The 13737-nt window shown below is 38.5% G+C and overlaps 1 protein-coding gene across 3 annotated transcripts in view; it reads right to left on the reverse strand.

Moving 5' to 3' along the window:
- DPP10 (dipeptidyl peptidase like 10) overlaps nucleotides 1–13737 on the reverse strand; it is a 428896-nt gene that overhangs the window by 42218 nt on the left and 372941 nt on the right. The window lies entirely within an intron of this gene.

The raw sequence follows: 13737 nt of genomic DNA on the forward strand, positions 1-13737 counted from the left end.
GTTTTACCTCAAGTGTACTATATAAATGCTCTTTAGTTTTCAAGCCTGGGCTCCTCATCCTCCTCTTTCCTTCTTCACTGTCACTCATTAGCTTTGTCTGCTCTTCTTTCCCTGCTCACTTTGTTGCAAAGGGTATCAAGTTCACTCATTTTGTGAAGCTGAGCTCCAGGTTCCATGACAAAGTGCAATAAATAACAATGGCCATGTTTGCACTTCCACAGCTTAACACAAAAATCAAAGCAACAGCAAGATTATGCAGCACCTCAATTCACACTGAGAAAATGCATCTGTGACAGGGTACCACAGCAATTCTTGTTACACCATTTCAGCACTGTATACTGAAATACAGTGTCTCAGGGAGCATAACAGGAAGTAAACATCTTTCCACCAAAGACTATTTTAAAAGCCTGGTCATTTATCATTCTCTCATACATCTATAATAAACGACTTATGGGAAAATACTAACCAAAGAGCAAAGTTTTATTATCACTATTACTGCTGTTCCCCTTGCTTCTAAATTACCATCTGAAATAGATTTCCCTATGAGTCCCCAAGCTAATGATTTTTAACAGTAGCCATTTCATGATTTTTGCTGCAGAAAGCTATAAAGCTGAGTTTTTTTCATACCATGAGCAATGCAATGGTTTTAACCATCACTGGGAATCATGGGTGACTTGGAAGTAAGTCCTTTATGATCAGAATTCAAAGCTCAGCAGTGAGTTCAAAACTGAAGCAAAAATAGTTGAACCAGTTTGAATAATCCAAAATGTACTTTTATTTCTAACATAAAAGAGATGAATATGAGCAAAACCTAGGTATAGTTAACTGCTTAACCAAGAAAACTAAAATAATTTAGCCAAGTATTTGTTTTTTATGTCAACTAAAACTATTGCTATCAGACTCCATTACAGGTAGACTAAATAGTGAACCATTCTAATGAATACTGCTTCCTATAAAGCAGCTTCTTACAGCTGACAATCTCTTCTTATATAAACAGCAGCTTTCAAGAGGTTACCAAAAAAGGCTTGGTCAAATGATTCTATTTTATTTAATCTTCTTTTATTAAAATAAATCAATCTAATTAATTTTTGAAGAGCGGGAGTATGATTTTTGCTTCTCTTCCCCCTTTTCAGGCTGTTAGTGTTCTTAATGGTAAAGGTACCCAAATTGTCTTGTCTCTGCAGTGAAAACTTTCATTTAAAATGATCAGTGACAAAGTACAGGATTAAGAATTACTTGTTTTATGACTGAGCCCTGAGAAGGTTTTTAATCCTGTTATTACTACTTAGCAGGCATTGCTAATTCCATTTGACAGATCTCAGATAAGTAAATACCGCTGAAGGATACTCACTGTTGTGCCCACTGATTGTGGCTGCATCATCTTTATTCCTCATTTATTTCATAAAGTAGCTTTGTTTCCATCCTCAACCAGTTCTCAGTCACCCTCTGAACATCCTCACAATCTTAGGTACTCTTACCATCCAAAGCTTCCCTTCTTTCTTCATCACTCCTGACACATGCTCCTTCAACTTTGAAGCTGCTCCAAACCCCCATTTTTTCTTGAATATATATATTGGAACATTTTAAAGTTCTTGAAAAACTTCAGTCACACAGCAGTTCTCTCCCTAGCAAGCCTTGAGCTCACTGATTACTTGAATTTAACGTTAAAAAGGAAGAATTCATGTTCCTTTGCAGATCATTTATGCAATCCATCCAATCACGTTCCTCAACACAGCTAAACTGCACATAAGTGCACATGGGTGAGTGGTTGGGGCTCTGGCAAGTACAGCTCTGCACTCACTGCCTGCAGCATTCCGAAAGATCAACATTCCCATGCCTGCAAATCATCTTAGGAAGATTCACCTTTATGGTTAGTCATTTAATCTCATCTGTAATTTTGAATATTTGCTGTATTTCAGGAGGTGCCATTTTCCACAGGAATCCCCCAGACTGCTGTTTGCATGGACAGGAATGCACCCTTCCTACAGTGCCAGAGCCTGACCCCTGCAGCAAGGGCTGCATTCCCCTCCGTCCCTGACCATGCCAAAGGGCTCATCTGTAACTATTTAACCCATTCACCACTTGGAAATAAGGACTTGGGAGTTAAAACGTTGATTTCTGCAGCGAAACAGGCAGCAAAGGCACAACAGGAGTGATGACACTACGGTGAAGGCTACTGAGTCATGGCCTGAGAGGCTCTCACTCCTCTCTCAGTGAACACAGGCAGTGGATTCAATTGAGCACAAGTACTTGGTGCAGCCACAGAGCTCAACCTCCCACGAGTTTACAGCCAAGAAAGGCATTTCCAAAAGGCAGACTCACTGTGAATTCTTCTTCCCAGTATAACATTTATATGATACAAATGTACCTTACACATAGCTCTAAAATACCGAAATTTTAATAGATCACCCCTTGAAATTAATTCTGTTCCTAAGACTGGGAGTAGATCCTGCTTGTTTTCATCTTGTGCTTGCACATACAACACCAGCTAGCAGCAAAAAGTGGTATCAAATGTGAAGTGGCTTTAGGAGGAAAACAGACACTGACTTTATTTTGTGTTAATTATCAAGAGCCCACAAACTAAGAGTAGAAACGGAACTATTCCTCAGCTGAAACATGCGAAAAAATTCAAGCCCCCAGAGGAAGGGAAGTCTTTAAATGCCAAGCCCTCTCCTCCCTGTGCAATACCCAAGATTCTTTTCTTTGCTTCATGTATTTTTCTCTTTCTTGCTCAATTTAAGCATTGCCACCAATGCTTTCTGATGGAACCTCCTTAAAGTTCTGCTTTATGCTACACTAAAATTTATTTCCAATCTTTTTTTTCAAAAACACGGAGACTAGATGAAAATTTTTATTTTTTAAGAGGCAGCTGCTCCTGCTGATGACTTGCAGTACAAGAATACCTGGAGGTTGAATTTATGAGCCACAATTTGGTTTTCAAAATTGAGTGACAGAGAAAGTGGCTGTGAGAGAACTCAGACAGTTACTTTTCCTATAAGAGAGACTGAAACTCTCAAACACAGCAAGACAGATAACAAATCATGACCCTGGGATAAGAATAATTGATCAGAACAAACAAAAACAAACAATTCCTTGAAGCACAATCTTGCAAGCACATTCGTCTTACCTGACTTCAGCCAGCAGAACTAAAGATGTGCCCTAAAGTTTCCAGGAAGGGGACTTCACATACTTCATCATTTTGTATATTGTGTTTTGAGCAACATCACATAAACCAAAATTTCCCTTGCTAGTCTCTCTTCGCTCAGGTATATGGGAGCAAGTAATAGTAAAAGGCTTTTCTTAGTATACACATGGGTGTATTTACTGCATCACAAGTACTAAAATGTTGACTGCAACTACTGAATCTTCCCAAACTGCTAAAAAACGAGTTGCTAACTGTGTATCAGACAGGTATTCTCAAGAATACATCAGTGGCTTCATGCCCAAAAAAGCTTCCACAGCTTTCAGGTATGATGATAAGAAAATAAATTGAAAAAGGCACAAAGTGGAACCAGGATATGCTATTGTATGTGGAAATTATTATTACGCTTTTTTAAACCTCTTCTACCCATCTTTCATGAGTATTCTTAAAAAATTTAAAACAATTTTTAGCTGAGACCCTCAGCTAATAATGCTGTAAGTGGGGATAAGTGTCAAAATCTACTGCCTTCAAAATTATCTGACTCTGTTTTCTTAGAGATTTTGCACATCAAGTCTTAAACCAAACAGAGAAAAAAACCCACAGAATTTCCTTAATTATTTTATTAAGTACTTTACAATTAATGGAAAACACCTGCAATAATGTTTTGGATTAGTGTGATTAACTCTTGGTAATGATCACATTTATTTCCACTCACTATGAAGAACTAGAAGCCTTCCTTTTTCTAATATTCTACCTCAGCACTAATCCATCTCATTCTTCCACATCTGGCATCCTCTAAACCATTTTTTCATAAATTTTCTTCTAAATGAGTTCCTTCTAAAACACTTATTTACTGTTTGCAACATGTTTCACAATTACAGGACTTTCTTTCAGGCTGAGGTCTGGAGCAGAGCCCCCAGTCCGAGTTAGGTGCAGATGGCAGACAGCTGTGAAAACAGAGACATCCACTCCCCAGCTGAACAGCAAACCTAGTGCCAGTAGCTGGAGAGGCCCCCCGTGTGTCTTTAATCATTTTGAACACTACAGGCAGAGAAAAGCTGCTAAATTACAGAAAAATACTCCACTTTTTCCCTTTTGGTGCTCCAGTGAAGCCTCCTGCGTGGCACATCCACACTCAATCCCTCCTCTGATTGCAGGGCAGCGTTTCAGTGACAGTACGAGCCTTTTCTGCTCCAGCTGGGCAGCAGCACTGCTTAGGTTTTCACTCTAAAGCCCAGGTTTTCTAGGTAGAAGAAAAGCAGAGCTGGTCTGCTCAGTCTGGAGGAGAGGAGTCTGAGAGGAGACCTCACTGCAGCTACAACTTAGGGGAAGAGGAGGGGCAGACATTGATCTGTTCTGAGTAGTGACCACGGACAGGACCCAAGGGAATGGATTCGAGTTGTGTCAGGAGAGGTTTAGGTTGGGTATGAGAAGAAGGTTCTTCCCCCACATGCTGGCTGGGGACTGGAACAGGCTGGAAGGAAAGGAACTGTGGAGTGTGGCTATAGGTATTGTTTGCCATTACATGGATCCGTCAGGATGATCGCCTTGTTCAAGGAGTGCCAACTAAATGCTAAAGCTGGAAGCAGATGCAGCTGGAAAGGAAACAAAGAAGTCACCTGTATCTATATATCTTTGGTTAGAAAAAATCCGTTCAACAAGCACTGGTCTCTTTCTGTACAGGTGAGAGTTCTATCCGTGATGCGAGAAAATCATCAGATTCTTCCACAGAATCTTGGACCAATAAATGGATAAATAACTACTTCAATCTGGAACAACTTCAGCACTCCTGCTTAACACCCCAGAGACTGTGACAGTCTTCCTTACCTTTCACGCTGAAAATATGAGCTATGACAAGACTAAGGAATTTCTGGTGGTGTCCAGCAGGAGACCTTCAGGCATTCAGGAACGCCTGCGCTGCTCATGGCGGCACTCTGGCCATGGGGCACGGCCTCCTCAGCACTGCTGGGTGACCTCGGCAAGGACACACAGCTCACCCCTCCCTGGGCCAGCTCAGCTCAGAGCTGACCTTCCCTCATGGCTCTCTGCAGAGGGACGAGAATATTTGTGTGTTTTTACCAAATAAAAGCAGCGTCAGTGCCCAGTGCCCCACACAGCCCGGCCTGGCGCCTCACACCGCCATGGCCGCGCCTCAGTGCAGGCCCCACCATCGCTGCTTTCCTCAGCACTCAGCAAAATTCCAGCCCTTCTTGTGACACTGCCAGCCAATTAGTTGGGTAATTAATTCTTCAAAAGCTTCAAGATGCTTTTCCATCTGGGCTTGCCTCTTACCATTTGTTCTGTCTCATGTCTTACCATACATTAGCCAGGGCCAAATCCAGCTGCACCCAGTCGGATTTCCAGATGAAATGTTTTTTCACTAACAACCATTAATATAAATAATATCAGCTATTAATGAGCAGAACAAAGTCAAATAAAGAATATTTTCTTAGTTGCCCTGCAAATATTGTACTTTGCTCTTCTGAGATTAAACCACGACTTCGCCAGTTTCAGGGACGGCGCTAAGTTTATAGTGCATGATAACATGTATGCACACATATATATTGCATATATCCAAAGGGCTTATACCCTTTTGTTCTAGAACATATGGAAAGTTCAAAAGCACAAAAAAAAGTCTTGCATGGAAGAAATAAGTAAGTGGCATATTAAATGAAATAATTAATTTTAGATTTATTTTTAAGTAGTTTCTATTCTAAAAATGTGGTCTCAATTCCTACTCTTGCTTTCACCATAATTATGGAAAAATGCAGATATCCATGCACTTCCTTTGACTTGTAAGTAATATTAGAACTAACTTTGTGTTGCAGGAAAAAAATTAAAATCAAAGCCCTGCATCCACATTAAAACAATTTGGTTGCCAGTTTTCAACAGCTGCTGTTAAGGTAGCAAGTTTGGTTTTCATTCAAGTTTAATTTCATTTAAAGTATTTGTTTCTACCTACTGGTTCACAGATCAGAAAAATTCTAGGAATAGCTCCATTTCAGAAATTTACAATTAGTTGTCAGCAATTTAAAAAATACAGCAAATCACCCATATGATCTATCAGTGCAATAGCTTTCAAATGAATACCTGGCTTAACATTTTCTCTATCACCATTCAGCATCCTCCAAAGTTCTAACAGACAATTTTTTCTGAGAGCCACTGATTACGTTATTTTTAGTCACAGCATAATATCTGCTCTCTTCTTCAAGCCCAAACTGAGCAAACATTTCCTTGTCATCTCTGATTTCACTTACTATACTCCTGGGATACACAGACTTAAACTGAGATTGTCAGACCATTATTATACCTACTGTTACAGAAGATGAGCATCCCTTCCTGCCCTTTTTCCTTGCCAAAATCTTATTTACTTGAAGCAGATTCCTGCTGAAAAACAAGGTGTAGTTTAGATTATGTGTTTTGTGTGCCAATGCAACAACAGTGTAACCGCTATTTTCTTTTTTTCTTTTTCCCTTTCACAGAAAACAGAAATGCTCCTTTGGGGAAGAAAACATCGTGCAGAAGGACTGGACACACAGTGTTAAACAGGAACAGTTTTTTGCTATACCAAGCTAGAAGTTCCACGATGGCAATCCAAACCTCCTGGCCTGTATCAAAGCTCCCCTGTGGCCAAGAGCCACAGGGCACATGGTGGAGAGAGCCACAGAAACCCTTCAGGGCTCTATTTGGGAGCAGGAAAGAGGTGGCTTTTCCTGTGCTCTGTGCTGACCTGGTGGTGTGATGTCATTTGCCTCATTTTTATCAACAGCTGGAGACTCATAACTCTGCTGGCATAGGGGTCACCCGTGGTCAGGACAACAGGTACACCACCAGCCTTCCTGTGACAATGCTCAGGAGTATTTCCAAATCAGGAGTTGATTTACTGCTCCACACAGATGAATGGTACACACATTGTGTACAAAATCACATTGGCAAAGCACATTTCTGGGAGGTATTTTGCACTTTGTTGGAAAAGGAGCAAAATCAAGGGTCAGAGTCTGCCATTCTTGGCCTCAGTAATCAGCAGTGGAAGAAGCTCCATGGTAATGAAGAGGATACTCACTCATTGAGAGGAAAGTGAAATGCAAGGTGGCAAACTACCACCCCAAATACTCATAATGCATTTCACTGGTGGGACTGATTATCCTGCTAATATCTTTCTTACAGCAGCCATCTCTAAAACCAAAGAGAATGATTATATTTCAGATAATATAAACAACAGAAATGTGGCTTATAAAGCTTTTTTAAATGTGAATTTTAGAACTTTAGAATATTCATTAGTGACTTAGTGAGTTACAATTTCGCAGGCTTCTTCCAAAAGCCTTTTATTTTTTTTTCTCACATTTTACAAATGTTCTATACAGATCACATATCTTGCAGGATGACAATTTAAAGAAAAGTTTTATGGGATTGTATTGCAAAGCAGCTTTATTTCCTATTCCTTTCCCCTATGTTGTATTTGTAGTCTATTTAGATTGTGAGCTTTCTCACAGACAGGATTGCAGGCTACTGATCTGGTTTGCAATACAGCTGCTTTGCAAGTCTCCAGGAGTACATAATGGCATAATGGCTCTGATCTCTTCTCTGCAGATTTTTTTTTGTTTGTTTGTTTGTTTGGGGTTTTTTTGTTTTTTTTTTGTTTTTTTTTCTTTTGCAGGTAAATCTGTACTGGTACAAAAAAAAATTAAATGCTCATTCAATTTACCAAGCAATGCCTGGCAGTGGACAAAAATCTGCCCTTACACTATCCATATTCCAAAAATCATCAGACACATTGAAAATGAGGCAGAAACCAAATAATAGATAATAACAAAATTATTATAATTGTAAGCAATAAGAACTATATTCATTCTTAAAAGTACCAATTTTCTAAAGGTTGTGATTGACCTGCACAACAATTCTTTCAGAGGAAGCTTTCAAACGTTCAGATTATGTTGTAATTAAGGAAGAGAGGAAGTAGCTCTTGATCAGTAGGAGACATGGAGACCTCAAAGCACAGACACCCCAATGTCATACACTACCATTTTCTGGTGAAATTACAATATGTTAATTTTATTTTTGTAGTAATCAAGCTGCCAGACATAGCAGGAAGAACAGAACATCTAAGCACCACTCTTGTCTTTTGTCTAGATTAATGCCACTGCATCACAGTAATGTGTTAGCACAATCGTTTCTGAACAACCACAAACAATCTACAAGGCCATTATATTTAATTGCTATTTAGATAGTTTATAAATCTACTGCAAACAATAGCAAGGATGCACTCATAATGCAGCTATAAGATTAGTTACTAATGTCATGACATAAACCAGGTCATGAACTCAGACTATCAGCAACTCCATGGTAACTCTGATGTTTATTTATGTCCTTGATTTCCAATAAATGCAGGAAAGCGTTGCCCTCTTTTGTTTCAACACACATTAATTATGTTGCCTTTCCAATGATATTGGATCATGATGCTCACTAAATTCACACTCTGTCTCATCCCATGACAGCTTACCCAGGAGAGCAAACATAGTGTAATATGCTATATAAATAAAATCACATATAATATCTGAACTACAACCTATGCAGAAAGCTGCTTCATAAATCTGCTGCACAGATCACAGCAAGGCTGCCTTGCCCCCAAGCTGATGCTCTGGATCTGCTGCCTCCTCCCATGGAGCTGCCTGAAGAGCTCTGCTGGCTGCAGCACTGTGCAAAATGTCACTGAGGATTGGGCTGCTTAGCCCTTTAATCTCTGTCTAAGTGATGTGAAGAACAGACTTATCCAAAAACAGTGCATGCTCAGGAATGCACACTCGTCCTTCCTCACACTTACTGATCGCTTCTGACTAATGAGCCAGCATGGAGCTTATAACAAAATCATAATCTGTCCTTACCATAAAATCTTTTAAAATGATCTCTGGTTATTTCAGGCTCATCTTACACTGATATCAAGCATTCAATTAGGCCCAGACTGATCAATCCATAACAAGCTAAACTGAAAAATTTTCAACCTAATTACTCCAGAAGAAAAAAAAAAACAACAATGTTGGGAGACAGAAAAATATCTAAAGGAAATTGTAAAAGACTTGGTATCAGAAGAGGAATCTTCTGTTTCCTTTGACAAAATGGAAGAAAGCAGCATTATAACTGCACGAACAAAAGTAAAAAGATACAGAAAAGAAAATTCTGAGCTTCTAAAGTCATACTTACATTTTCTACTATTTTTAGGGTGGAGGGCAATCCCTGAGAACTTTGTATGAAATATAAGAGCAGGGTGACTCTGAGCATCACCTACATGAGAAACTCAAGCAGAGTTGAACACAAAAGTCTCTGTTTTCAGCTGCTATTGCTGACCCAGCCCATCTTGCTTTATGGGACACATGCCTTCACATCCCCACTGCACACAGGGTTCAAGTTACCTGTTGTCTTTAGGATGGGCCAAATTTTAGTGGCTCACATTCACCTGTACAGACTCCCCACAGCACATCCAATGCAAGAAACACAGTTAGTCCTAAAATATCTCATTAGGAATGAGACAAGGTGAAATCAGGAAATTTTGACTAGCTCTCGGAATAGCACATCTGTTTGGGACAGTTCAGCATCTGGGAAACAACACCTGAAAATAACTATTTCCTTTCCTTCCACACAAAACTTTTCCCTTCTATTTTGGAAATGCTATCACCTGCCATAAACCAAGAATAAAATCAATGCATTGTTTTCTCTGACATCTGACTTTTCAATCCTTTTTCTCCAGCCTTGGGACTGCCAGTAGAGATACATTTCCCACAACTACACATCCACAAGCAGCTCTTGGCATTTCACTGTCTGGTTTGGGCTGAGTCAACATGAAAGCCTAAGTCACTTTAACACAGTGCAGCAAAAGTTTAATCAGCACAACTTTTAGCACACACACAGCGGGGAAGTCATAACCCCTCTGTAGGGAAAAAGAAACATTTATGGGCTGGCAATGATGGAATTTAACGTCTCTTCTTCAAGAAGGACTTTGCTAAAATAGAAATAGCCAGGAGAACTGAACATAGCCAAAGTTTTTCAGCCTTGCAGAGGACAGTCACTATCACTTCCACTGACAGAAACCTGTCTATATCTCTGATGGATTTTATGCACCAAATGAGAAAACAGATTTTAACATACAGCAAACAGAACCTATAAATGGAAGAGGTGGAGGAACCCTGCCACGGAGCAAGAGTTCAGTGGAGTTTGTGCCAAGTGGGTTTTGCTGCTTCAACCTGTTCCTAGCAGAACTCTGTAGGCACTGGTAGCATCACAGAAACTCCAGTCTTTTACAAGTCTTTTGCCAAACACTTTAGGAAAAGTAAATAAAAGTCGTCTTTACGATTTATTAGAACAACTTTGGCGGAGAAAGAATCTGAACCAGAAAGGCATTAGAAATCTTCAAACTCTTCTCTTTCAATATTTTGGTGCCTTCCTCTTCAGAATCTTCCTTTTCCAAGGTGTTAAGGAACATAGAAGATAGCTGCTTTATTGGGGTTTTTTCCTCTTTTTTTTTTTTTATTTGCCAGATAAAATTGTCGTTTATATTACATTACCAAAAGATGAATATGACAATTTTTCCAACCCATCCTGTGGTGTATTCTGTGGTGTACCTTTTTTTTAATCACTAAATATGAAGTGACTACATGACTATATGGTCCAGGAACACAGGTAAACATGCAGCAGTTTTGGGCAGAATTTTGGAGTTAAACAGAATCATAGTCCATAATAAAACCCAATGTTTTCCAACTCCAGTTTAGCTAAGGATTCCATCAGATTTCAAACTCTGCTTCACAGTTTTTATAGGTGGCTATTTCTGAAGAATTTTAGACTTCTGAAATATAATTTTCATGTTTCCACATTACAGAAAACCACATATTTTTTCACACAAGAAGCACAGCAGCCCTATTTTATGAGCCATTGGACTTGCAGTTAATATTAGTTAACAGACGGAAGTGTGAATATTCAGATATGCTTTGTTACACATGGACATGTTGAACAACACCATGAGAGGTGCATATTGCTGTTTTCATTGCTCCCTGCAGACTGCTGCATGGAAAAGTCCTTAGGACTGCTCCTATCACACATGTGTGACTATATTTGGTTTTCTGTGTCTTTCTGGGACTGTATGCAAATAAATATACATATATATATATATATATATATATATATATACAGCAGCACAAGTAAGCACGTGAAAAAATTCGATTTTTAGCACAGTGATATATCAAATTTCCAATATATTTGCTTCTGGATAAAAAAAAATGCAGTACTTCTGTGCAGGGCTTCCATACTGACTCAAATATTAGCTGCATGCTAGATCAGTGATAACAGAATAAGAACCAGGGAGAGGAAACATCTTTTATCTCCCCTCTCGATTTATTCACTATAAAGCTGCTGGGCCTTTTACTGTTCCACATGAAAAACAGTGGTAGAGGAATAATGCCCCTATAAAACATACGATTTTCTCATTATTTCTTCACCTCCCTCAAATACAGCCAAGTGGCTATTCCCACAAAGGGCCAGCAATATCTAATCCTTAATACTCATAATTCTAAACTGCCTTGGATACTAGAACATGTTCGTTGTATTTCCCGAGCAAATTGATGAAGAAACTTCTTTGCTCAACTTAGTCTTGCTCCATTTACAATGTTCCATTTATAATGATGTGGTGGTCTCCAGAGCTCACAATTTTTTTATTTAATATATCAGGCCTTCATAAGTAAAACTGTATTTTTTCCTGTTTTTGCCAAACTGCATGTTTTTTCTGGCTGCATTCTCCATTCCCCTTTTCTGAGATGGGAACAAAAGCTTTCAGATGGGGTGTCACTTTTGGAACTAGAGGGCATGCATTAAATGCTACTCCAATCCATATTTAAGTGGAGTGACCACCCAGAAATTGATAATAGAAAATATTAACTAGTTCAGTAGAATAGCTTCAGAGCAACTCATACTATATTTTTTCCTTTGAAATAATTTAAATTAAAAGGCCAAAAACATTTAGATTTTACAATGACAGTTTGACAAATACAAGAGAAAAATCCAATGTGTAGCAGCAGCTTAGGAGGAAGACAGTTTAACTAAGTGTTTTAGGTAACTCCAATTCTTCTGTGGACTCGGCTGGGTAGGAAATCCTCAATCACAGTTTCCTTCCTTCAGAGAAACATGCTCAGCAGGACAAAGGACCTCCAAATGTGCTTTGAACTACAGAAGTTTGGTAATTGAACCCCTCATGCATTTTAAATGAGGTATCATACCTGAGGTTAATGTCACAATTGAAGTGTTCTTGTTTATTTCTAGTTTTCAAAATAAATTCAAGCAGACGTTTTCCTCTCAGTTTCACTGCCATCTGCCTCATTAGCATAGTCATTAAAAAGGAAAGATGAAATAAAGCCTTGACATTTCCATATGTAATTTTAAGTTAATAATCTAAAATACAGTAAGTCAAAAGAGCAGAAGACTTTGCAGATAAAAACAGCAGAAGAAATACATTTATTTAGGACTTACTTCATTAGCATTAATAAAGCTTTTACTTCATTTGCATATGCAAGTGTTCTTGCCAGGAGGGGGTGCCAAGTACCCACAGCACTAATTATGCAAAAAGAAAACACATGGCAAATATTTTACAGAAAGATCAATTACCATGTTTTATAGCAGTTCTACATTACCTTGATAGACCAAACAGTAAATGGAGCTTTCAGCAAGTAATGGCTGTTAAAGCATGTGTTGAGCAAGGTAACTGTCTGAGAACAATCCTGCTAATTCCTCATTTACTAAAATTAGTCCAGGGTTTATCTGAGTACATACAAAATAATGCAACTTCAAAGAACTTTGCTGCTGCACTATTTGTCTTATCTAAAACAGTCTTTGAAAGCCATTGGGAAAAAGCACTAAAATTTTGACAAAAGACAGCTGTAAGGTAATGTCATTATTAATAGAGTCTGAGAGATATTTACATTTTTGTGAGGCAAAAGGTATTGATGGGGGTGTGAAGGGAAATTGAACCCCCAAACATGACAAAAGGATAAAGATAAGATGACTGATCACAGAGCAAACGGGCAGAGAATTCTTGAAATGTTACATTTATTATCAGCAATTAAAGCAGACTGCTCTGGTTTATTTCTGAGTTTCTGTTTGTATGCTGGATTTTAGGCAGTTTCAATACAAAGTGAGGTCCTCTTTCACTGGATCTTTTTCATTCTTTATGTAACAGCTTCAGCTTCTAAGATCTATTATTTGTGAGCAATCTTTTTTGTTGTTGTTGTTTTGAAAGATAAGGGCAACTTAGAGATTTCTAATATTTAAAGTACTTTCTAAAAACTGATGAGAACATCCTGAATCCACAATTCAGCTGCAGTCACCAAATGGTTCTTAGTGTATACAGACTACTAGGTAATTCAACTCAATCATGACCTAAATTAAAACAAAGCATTGTAAAAGCTCATCTTCAGTCCTACCATTTGATAGTGTTATATTTTGTTGGTAGCATCAATTTTTGAAAAATCTTCTATAAAATAATTTTCTTTAGTATTCTGGATAGTTTTACTATTTTCTTGATTTTTGTTTGGTTAAAATACATATTGATATATGCATAG

Source organism: Sturnus vulgaris, chromosome 7, assembly GCF_052056855.1.
Source record: "Sturnus vulgaris isolate bStuVul1 chromosome 7, bStuVul1.hap1, whole genome shotgun sequence".
Lineage (NCBI taxonomy): Eukaryota > Metazoa > Chordata > Aves > Passeriformes > Sturnidae > Sturnus > Sturnus vulgaris.